Source organism: Panicum virgatum, chromosome 6K (assembly GCF_016808335.1).
Source record: "Panicum virgatum strain AP13 chromosome 6K, P.virgatum_v5, whole genome shotgun sequence".
Classification (NCBI taxonomy): Eukaryota; Viridiplantae; Streptophyta; class Magnoliopsida; order Poales; family Poaceae; genus Panicum; species Panicum virgatum.
In genome coordinates, this window is record NC_053141.1 from 38,566,303 (window position 1) to 38,576,061 (window position 9,759).

Below are 9,759 nucleotides of genomic sequence, written 5' to 3' on the forward strand. Positions count from 1 at the left end.
CGATGTTTGAAACTTTTTAAATTTGTTTGGAAATAGTAGAATTTGTTCTGAGACATCCAGTTTTGTTTGGTTGTTTCGGAATGTTTGAAACATTTCAAATTTATTTGGAATAGTTGTAATTGTTCCGAAACATTCAGATTTATTTTGGAAATATTTCAAATTGTTCTGAGATATTCAGGCAAAACTATCTGTTTTGTTTGGTTGTTCTGGAACATTTTAGAATGTTCGGAATGTTCGAAATATTTCGAATTTGTTTGGAACAGTTCTAATTGTTCTAAGATATTCAGATTTGTTTGGAAAACAGTTCAAATTGTTCCGAGATATTCAAATTATTTCGAAACACTTTAGAATGCTCCAAATGTTTGAAACTTGTTAAATTTGTTTGGAAACAGTAGAAGTTGTTCCGAGACATTTAGTTTTATTTAATTGTTCCGGAACATTTTAGAGTGTTCGGAATGTTTGAAACATTTCGAATTTGTTTGGAACAGTTCTAATTGTTCCGAGACATTCAGATTGTTTGGAAACAGTTCAATTTGTTCCAAGATATTCAAGCAAAACTATCTGTTTTGTTCGGTTGTTCTGGAACATTTTAGAATGTTCGGAATGTTTGGAACATTTCGAATTTGTTTGGAATAGTTCTATTTGTTCCGAGATATTTAGATTTGTTTGGAAACAGTTCAAATTGTTATGAGATATTCAAAGTGTTTTCGTTTCCACGGAAGTTCCAAAAAAATGTCCCCAATAAATATTCCGAGGGATATTCATCATAAGAGGGAATGGTGTAAAGATAAAACAAGGTACGGCAAAAACAAAATTAACTGTTCTAAGAACAAAGAAAAATGTTTTAGAACAAAAAAGAAAGTTGTTTATTTTTTCAAATGTAAGCAAGTGTGATCTAGTTTCGAAGATCTCAACGTAAGGATCACTACAATGTAGTCAAAATTAAATTTGGACAATCGGTTTCCGAAATAGAATTTTTTTTAGTCTGAACGCATGCATAGCACGCAATCCAAGGTATATCCTATGAAGCACCGATACTGCACCAAACCAGAGTATCAGTATCTCGATACGTATCCGATACTTCGATACATCGATACTTCTCCGATACCGTATCGGAAAAGTATCAGAAAATAATGGTAGAAAAATAAATAAAATTAATCTCGATACTTATTCGATACACGTCAATACCTCTTCGATACTTATGGCCCATAACCATTCATTTTGCAGCCCATATTTCCAACCTTGGTTACTTGCTATCTTATATTATTAATCATTTCTCTTTAGAACTTTATTGCAAGAACAAAGTACTATTCTGTCTGGAATGTGTTATTGAACCATGCTTTCTTTAATTATCTTCATTGTTATTTTTATTTATTAATTTTTTATATACTTGGAGTATCGGAGAATCCTTATTTTTCTCAGCTGCCGTATCGCCGTATCGGAGTATCAGTATCGAGTATCGGTGCATCGTAGGGTATATCCGCTCCACTGGGAACCTTCTGCGATGCTCCAGCACCCACTCACGCACGCGATGAATAACCTTTCCCCTCCATGTGAGCGTGGTGAGGGCTTGGCAGCTCCTAGGTCCTGCCCGGCAGCCGTGGTCCTGGGTCCGACCGCAGGAAAGGGTTGGTGCCCGCCCGAAGATCGAGACTAGCGGTGGCGCGACCTAAAGAATCTGGGTCGTCCCGTCCCCGCCCGGGGAATCCTTGTCCCGGGGTGAAGAACATCTCCGTCGACCGTCATGGCCTGGCATACTCGCCTGTACTGGTTTTTGGAAGGGATCGATGGCGGGCGGTTCTTCCTTGCTCGGAGCTTTGGCGATCAGTCAGTTCCTCTGCATGAGCTGGCAGGTTATGGGCAGGGTACATCATATCGGAGTCGCAGGACGTTTACGTTCATCACGCAACCGCCGGGTGCCGGCGAGCCCGTTGCGTGTCGCCTTGATGGGCCTTTGTTGAGAAGACGAGGGATACAAAGGAAAACATGGCGCACCGTAGTGCATCGCCGGGGACGTAGCTCATATGGTAGAGCGCTCGCTTCGCATGCGAGAGGCACGGGGTTCGATTCCCCGCGTCTGCAAATCTCCCGTTTTGCTGTTTCGTTTGGCGGTTCCTGCTCTAACCCCCTTCATGCGATCTGATGCTGCTTCTGCATGCATGACCCACTTCCCGCGGAGCCCAACAAGGTCCGTCAGAAGAAACAGTCTCTGGCCCGGTATGGCCTTCCTGCGGCGAAAATCCTATCCATCGTCCGTAACATTTTTTTCTTCTCCACCTTCTAGTATTTAAAATTCGTACAAATTATTTCGTCCATTAAATCTCTTCAACTCTAACCTTCTTCCTCTTCCTTCCTCACCATGCGTCACCGCCGCCACCCCGCCTGCCGCTGTGCCCTGCCGTCGCGACGCGCTGCTGCTGGGCGTTGTCGCTGCCGCCGCAGCACACGCTGCTGCTGGGCGGTGCTGCCGCGCGGGCCTGCTGCTGCTGGGCGGTGCTGTCGCACAGGCCTGCTGATGCTGCTGCCGCGCGCACTGCTGCTAGGCGTGGGTGCTGCCGCTGCTGCTGTGCCGTGCACCGGGGCCGGAGAAGATGGGTTGGAAAAAATATTGATCTAGATTTTGATTTGTTGAATTTATTTTGTTAATATATTGAAATAGTTTGTAAAAAATGCTGAATATACTATTTTCAAATGTTGAACTATTTTTTCAAAATATTAAATCTAATTTGAACTTAATAGACTTTATAGATGCATAGTTTATATATTTTTCAAAAATTATATAGGAGCCCCTTCCTGCGGAGCCCAACAGCTGACCGCCGGTTGACCCCCGATGCCTAGTGTCTTTTGGTTCTCACTGCACTTCGATTTCGATTTCTCACGGGCCGCAGCACAGCTCGAAAGTCGCCCGGCTCCGCATGAGCGCGTGCGGGCACATGGTGGGGTGGGCTTCCCGCGCCGGTCGCTCTCTGTCGGCCCGCGCGCGGGTGCCGCTGGCCCAGCGGCGATCCAACTTGCCGTGTGGTTTTAGATTTTTTTTCATCATCGTCTCCTGCAATTTTCTCCAATACCCCACCTTGTATTTATAGCCCTTTAGGCGCCCCCTAGATGGGCTTTCATGGGCCCCACCTTAGTCATCCCCTAATGGGCCAACGGAAGCCTATTAGCGCATCTAAGCCCAGTCTAATTTGGATCTCATCCTCATTAAACTTCTGCCTCATAAGTATGTGACCCTAAGGGCTCACGCGTGAATAGACATGGCTCAGTACTCCTACTGGCCAATAGTTGATAGCGGTCTCTAGCAAGACGTGTCAACTCCTAAGCATGCGCGAATCATATCTGTCGAGCCGTCACAATCTTATATATGATGTTCCCTTTGCCTCACGATATTTGGTCTAGTTTGAAGCCGACCACTCTTTCTCAATCCTGTGATTCGGAATCCTTGGTTAACTCTTAACCCTAGCATGGCCATGCATTTCTTGATCCGAATCACTCGAGGGGCCCAGAGATATCTCTCTCTTGTAGAGAGGGGCAAATCCCATCTTGACCGACTATGTCTCACAGCATGCTTCTTAACAGACTCAAAAGCCACATTTATAACTACCCTATTACGGTGTAGCGTTTGATGACTCCTAAATAAGTCGGTTCACATCTTGAGTACATACGACGATCTCAGGTCTTAGGACACAGCGTACATATTGTGTAATGAGAAGTCATCATCTCGTGTTGGGTCAGTTCTGTCTCATGTCTCACATGAACCCACATTATTAGTTTGACATCCTCATGTCCATGATTTGTGAAATGTAGTCAATCAACTAATACATGTGCTAGTCTAATATTCATGTGTGTCCTCACATAAACTCCGACTAGGAACATTTTAGAATATCTATACAAGTAAAGAGTTTCACAAATACTTCACATAAGTATTAATCAATACAAGTTGTCATCCATGGATATTCAAGGAACACTTTATTAATTATGAATATAAGGAAATATGATTGACTCTAGGGCATATTTCCAACAGTCTCCCACTTGCACTAGAGTCAATCTAGAATGTATCTAATACCCATTGCTCTTGTGTGCCTCTCATGCTTGGGCTGTGGAAGGGATTTTTTCAACGGATCTGAAATGTTCAGGTCCGTGTGTATTTTGCATATCTTGATCTCACCACGATCGATGAACTCTCGAATGAGATGAAATCGCCGCATAACGTGTTTGCTCTTCTGGTGATTCCTTGGCTCCTTGGGTTGCGCAATGGCTCCACTGTTGTCACAGTAGAGATCCAGCGGGCTATAGGCATTAGGGAATACACCAAGCTCAATAAGGAACTTCCTTATCCAAACACCTTCCTTCACAGCTTCCGAAGCTGCGATGTACTCGGCTTCTGTTGTAGAATGGGCCACCGTCTCATGCTTGGAACTCTTCCAGCTAACCACACCACCATTTATTTTGAACATGAAACCGGACTAAGACTTTAAATCATCTTTGTCGGTTTGAAAGCTAGCATCAGTGTAACCGGTTACAACGAGCTCCTCCTCACCTCCATAGACTAGGAACACATCCTTAGTTCTTCTCAAGTACTTGAGGATGTTTTTCACAGCTGTCTTGTGACTTTCACCTAGATCTGACTGGTACCTGCTCATAACACTTAGAGCATAAGAAACATCTGGGCGTGTACTTATCATTGCATACATGATAGATCCAATTGCCGATGCATATGAAACTTTGTTCATGCGCTCTCGCTCATCAATCGTCGTAGGACACTAAGTCTACCTAAGATGTATGCCATGTGACATAGGTAAGAACCCTTTCTTTGCCTGTTCCATGTTGAACCGCTTTAACACTTTGTCAATGTAAGTATCTTGGCTTAATCCTATAAGCCTCTTTGATCTATCTCTATAGATCTTGATGCCCAGTATGTATGCTGCTTCTCCTAAATCCTTCATCGAAAAACTATTTTTCAGTGAAGTCTTTACAGACTCAAGCATAGAAATATTATTTCCAATCAGCAGTATGTCATCTACATACAGGATTAGAAATACAACATAGCTCCCACTTTCCTTCTTGTAAACACAAGCTTCTTCTTTGTTTTTAATAAAGTCAAACCCTTTGACTACTTCATCAAAACGAATATTCCAACTCCGAGATGCTTACTTTAATCCATAAATGAATTTTTGAAGCTTGCATATCTTTCTAGCATTGGTCGGATCGACAAAACCCTCGGGCTGCATCATATACACGTCATCGGTCAGATTTCCATTAAGGAAACCTGTTTTGACATCCATCTGCCATATTTCATAATCGAAATATGCAGCAATAGCTAGAATAATCCGAACAGATTTAAGCATTGCCACGAGCAAGAAAGTCTCGTCGTAGTCAACTCCTTGAACTTGTCGAAAACCTTTTCCGACAAGTCGAGTTTTATAGATGTGAACATTTCCATCCATATCTTTCTTCTTCTTATAGATCCATTTGCACTCGATGGTTCTCACACCATCAGGCGGGTCTATCAAGTTCCAAACTTGATTTTCTTTCATAGATTCTATTTCGGATTTCATGGCATCTTGCCATTTCTCAGAGTCAGAGTCTGTCATCGCCTCTGCATATGTTGCAGGCTCATCCTTGTCTAACAATAATAATTCCCATGCTGCGCGGAGCCTTGCTGACCTTTGTGGTTGCGGAGGTGCTTCTGTTGCCATAGGCATCTTAACTTGTTTAGCTACATTAGCGTCACTTGTAGAGTCTTGTCCTATTGGCTCATCTCGAACTTCTTCGAGTTGCACTGTTCTTCCACTTTTCTCTCCTTTGAGAAACTCTTTCTCTAGGAAAACTCCGTTCCAAGCGACAAACACTTTGCCCTCAGATCGATTGTAGAAGTAATACCCCAAGGTCTCCTTTGGGTATCCCACGAATATGCACTTATCCGATTTGGGTGCAAGCTTGTCAGACTGGAGTCGTTTGACAAATGCTTCATAACCCCAAATCTTTAGAAAAGACAAACTGGGAGTCTTGCCAGTCCATATCTCATATGGTGTCTTGTCTACGGATTTTGATGGTACCATGTTTAATGTGAAAGCTGCTGTTTCTAGAGCGTAACCCTAAAACGATAACGATAGGTCCGATTGGCTCATCATTGATCGAACCATGTCCAACAGAGTTCGATTACGTCGCTCAGACACACCATTTCTCTGAGGTGTTCCAGGTGGTGTAAGTTGTGGAATAATTCGGCAACTTTTTAGACGATTGCTAAAATCGTGGCTCAGATATTCGCCTCCACGATCAGATCGTAAAGCTTTAATTTTCTTGTCACACTGATTTTCAACTTCACTATGAAATTCTTTGAACTTTTTAAAAGTTTCAGACTTATGCTTCATCAAGTAGATATAGCCATATCTACTCAAGTCATCAGTGAAAATTATGAAGTATTGAAATCCACCTCTAGCAGTCAAGCTCATTGGTCCACATACATCAGTATGTATGAGTTCCAGTAAGTCCGATGCTGTCTCTGGAAAATCTGTGAATGGTGTCATGGTCATCTTGCCTAGCAAACAAGCTTCGCATGTCTCGTATGACTCAAAATCAAACGAAGTTAGAAGTCCATCCGAATGGAGCTTCTTCATGCGTTTCTCGCTTATATGACCGAGACGACAATGCCACATGTAGGTAGGATTCAAATCAGCAAGCCGAGGCCTTTTAGCATTAATATTACAGATAGTTGAATCATCAAGATTTAAAACAAATAGCCCATTCACAATGGACGCAAAAACCACAAACATATTATTCTTAGAGATAGCACAACCATTGTTTCCACTCGCAAAAGAATAACCATCCTTCATCAAACATGAAGGAGACAGAATGTTTCGACTCAAACTAGAAACAAAATAACAATTACTAAGCTCCAAGACAAATCCTCTTCCAACACTTCTACTCTTTGTTAGTCCCTGCATCGAATTGCATATGTGAGCAACTGATTCGGTATCAAATACCCAAGAATTAACACAAGAGTGAGCAAGAAATATTTCTGTAATATGAATAACAAGCGTACCTGAGGTGGAAGAACGGTTCTTCAACGAGGCGAGGTACAGCTTGCAATTCTTCTTCCAGTGTCCTTTCTCATGACAATGAAAGCACTCATTATCTGCAGCTGGTCCAGGTTTAGCCTTGGGTGCATGGTTTGGCTTAGGGTTCGCAACTTTAGCCTTGCCCTTCTTCTTCCAAGAAGAATCTTTCTTCTTGAAAGCAGACTTGTTCTGGACAGCCATCACATGGCCGCCGCTTGTGCTCTTCTTGATGTCACTCTCTGCTGTCTTGAGCATGCCACACAGTTCAGTCAGGCCATTTTCAGCCCCATGCATATGGTAGTTTGAGATGAAGTTCCCATAGCTTGGCGGTAAAGAGGAGAGAATAAAATCATTGGCCAACTCTTGGCCAAGTGGGAAGCCCAGCTTCTCCAACCTCTGTGTGTAACCAACCATCTTAATTACATGCGTACCCACTGCAGCGCCTTCTGCCAGCTTGCTCTCGACAAAGGCCTTGGACACATTGAACCTTTCAGTCATGGCCTAAGTTTGAAACATAACCTGAAGCGCCACGATCATATCGTGTGCCTCATGGTTTGTCTCGAACTGCATCTGTATGTCAGGTTCCATGCAAGCGAGTATAAGGCAGCTTATTTCAAGGTTGTTGTCTCAAACCTTTCTGTAAGCAGTCTTTTCCTCAGCAGGTGCATCGTCAGCAGGCTCTTCTGGTAATGGGGTATCCAGAACATCTTCCTTTTTCTCTGTCCTGAGAACAATTCTCAGGTTGCGGATCCAATCCGCATAGTTAGTCCCATTCAGTTTGTCCTTCTCAAAAGGACCGAACGCAATCAAAAGGATTGGGTGTTATTGCGGACCATGATCTACAACAAAATAATAATGCAAAATTCTAAGACAAACGTATTCATGATGGAGTAAATGACATTAAGCAATTAACTGAATTTACTCCCACTAAAATCAATATCCCTCTATTGATTCTTAGCGATTCAAGACCCACAACTATCAAGTCAACTAGTGAGCTTTAGCATCACCGCTAGAAGACTAGATAGATCGGTAAGCAACTCTTTGCTAATCATATCACATATGACTCTTGTTATTGGGTGACATCTCCATGTCTCGCTCCCAACCTTTATGCCCCAAGGTCCTTAACCGTTAAGGTGACCTTGTCAAGCTAACCAACCTTTTATGCGTGCATGTATCCGATACAACCTGTCTAGTCAAGGAAAACCAATGGCGCCCTAATTTCAAAGACCCACCACCAATCGTACAAGACATGGGACAGTGCAAGATTTAGTTGGTAGGGCATGATAGCTCGAAATTTATGAGGGATCATTCTACTTCTACTATGACGCACGTAGTAGTAAAACGTCAAGAACGGCAAGCACATAATTGTGAATCAGTACAGCCCATGTTCTTATGGTGATCTCCATCTCCATAGAACCTGTTCACCATGTTGATCTCCATTTTCATGTTTCATGTGCACCATCCTCCATGTGATGAAGCCTCCAAGAACTAGAACTCGTTATTACACCTAATAGCTAGTAAATAAAATTACATTCACGACTTGGATCATCACAGGTTGGCACGCAGGCCATTACATCAAATGCAACAATTCATATGGCTCCGGCCGAATTGTCATAATCACAACACGCAGGTCATGAAACAATTACACACATGCTTCACATACACATAGGGGCCATACCGATCACAAAACCTGCAAAACAGAGTTATGCGATTCCGACGTCCGAACTTAAAACGCCGAAAACTTTATCTTCCAGGATGAATTTCGCATATCTAAATTTGGAGAAAACAGCATTGCAGTTCTGAACCAAGTCTAACTTATTCTATAGATATAAATCGATATAAAATTCGCCTCAATCCGAGTTCGTATGCAAAAGTTATGACTGTTTTATTGTAAAACACACTTTTGCAACAAAATGGAATTCGCAGTAGATCCAGTCTACTGCCCTATGTGTCTCATTCATCTGGCTTATGCCCTGAGTTTCGATTCGACCAATCACATTGATCTCCAACCGCAGCGACCGGGTTTATGTGCATCACTTAACTCCGGTGGCGGAAAACCGACCGGTAGGAGTATGTCGTTGCACAACTTCCGCAGCAAGTTTACGAAACTAGGTCATAGATCGATCTGAAACTACGCATATCTCCATATGCACATATCCGAATCTATAACGACACATCACTGGCTCTGATACCACTGTAGGAATATGGGGTAGCAAAAACAAAATTTTTCTAAAGCATAAACTGGGATTACTGCAGTTATAGATCGCGGGATTTCTTCTAGACGTGCGGTTGCGGAACTTCTGTAGTGCGTCGGTGTAGTGCAGATGGAAGCCGGCAGTGTAGTTGCGTGAACCTCCTCACGAATGGCTCGTCCTTGTGCAGCAAGCGCAGCACCTCCACGAAGTCCACACGTACGGAAAGAAGCTTCGCACTCCGGATTGCTAGATTCACGAGAACTAACTAGGGCTAGATGCACGAGGAAGCGAAGCAGTGAGGAGGAGGCAGCTAGAGTTACTGCAGCAGCGGCAGTATTGTTCATGTGAACAGTACCCCCGACCCTTGTATTTATAGCCCCTTTGGGCGCCCCCTAGGTGGGCTTTCATGGGCCCCACTTTAGGCATCCCCTAATGGGCCAACGGAAGCCCATTAGTGCATCTAAGCCCAGTCTAATTTGGATCTCATCCTTATTAGGCTTCTGGCC

At 43.2% G+C, this 9,759-nt stretch overlaps 1 non-coding gene across 1 annotated transcript; it reads left to right on the top strand.

The window, feature by feature from the left end:
* The first annotated feature begins 2,009 nt into the window (after positions 1–2,009).
* On the top strand, positions 2,010–2,082 carry TRNAA-CGC. Its single transcript has one exon. It is a non-coding gene; the product is annotated as a tRNA-Ala (tRNA).
* Positions 2,083–9,759: the final 7,677 nt, after the last annotated feature.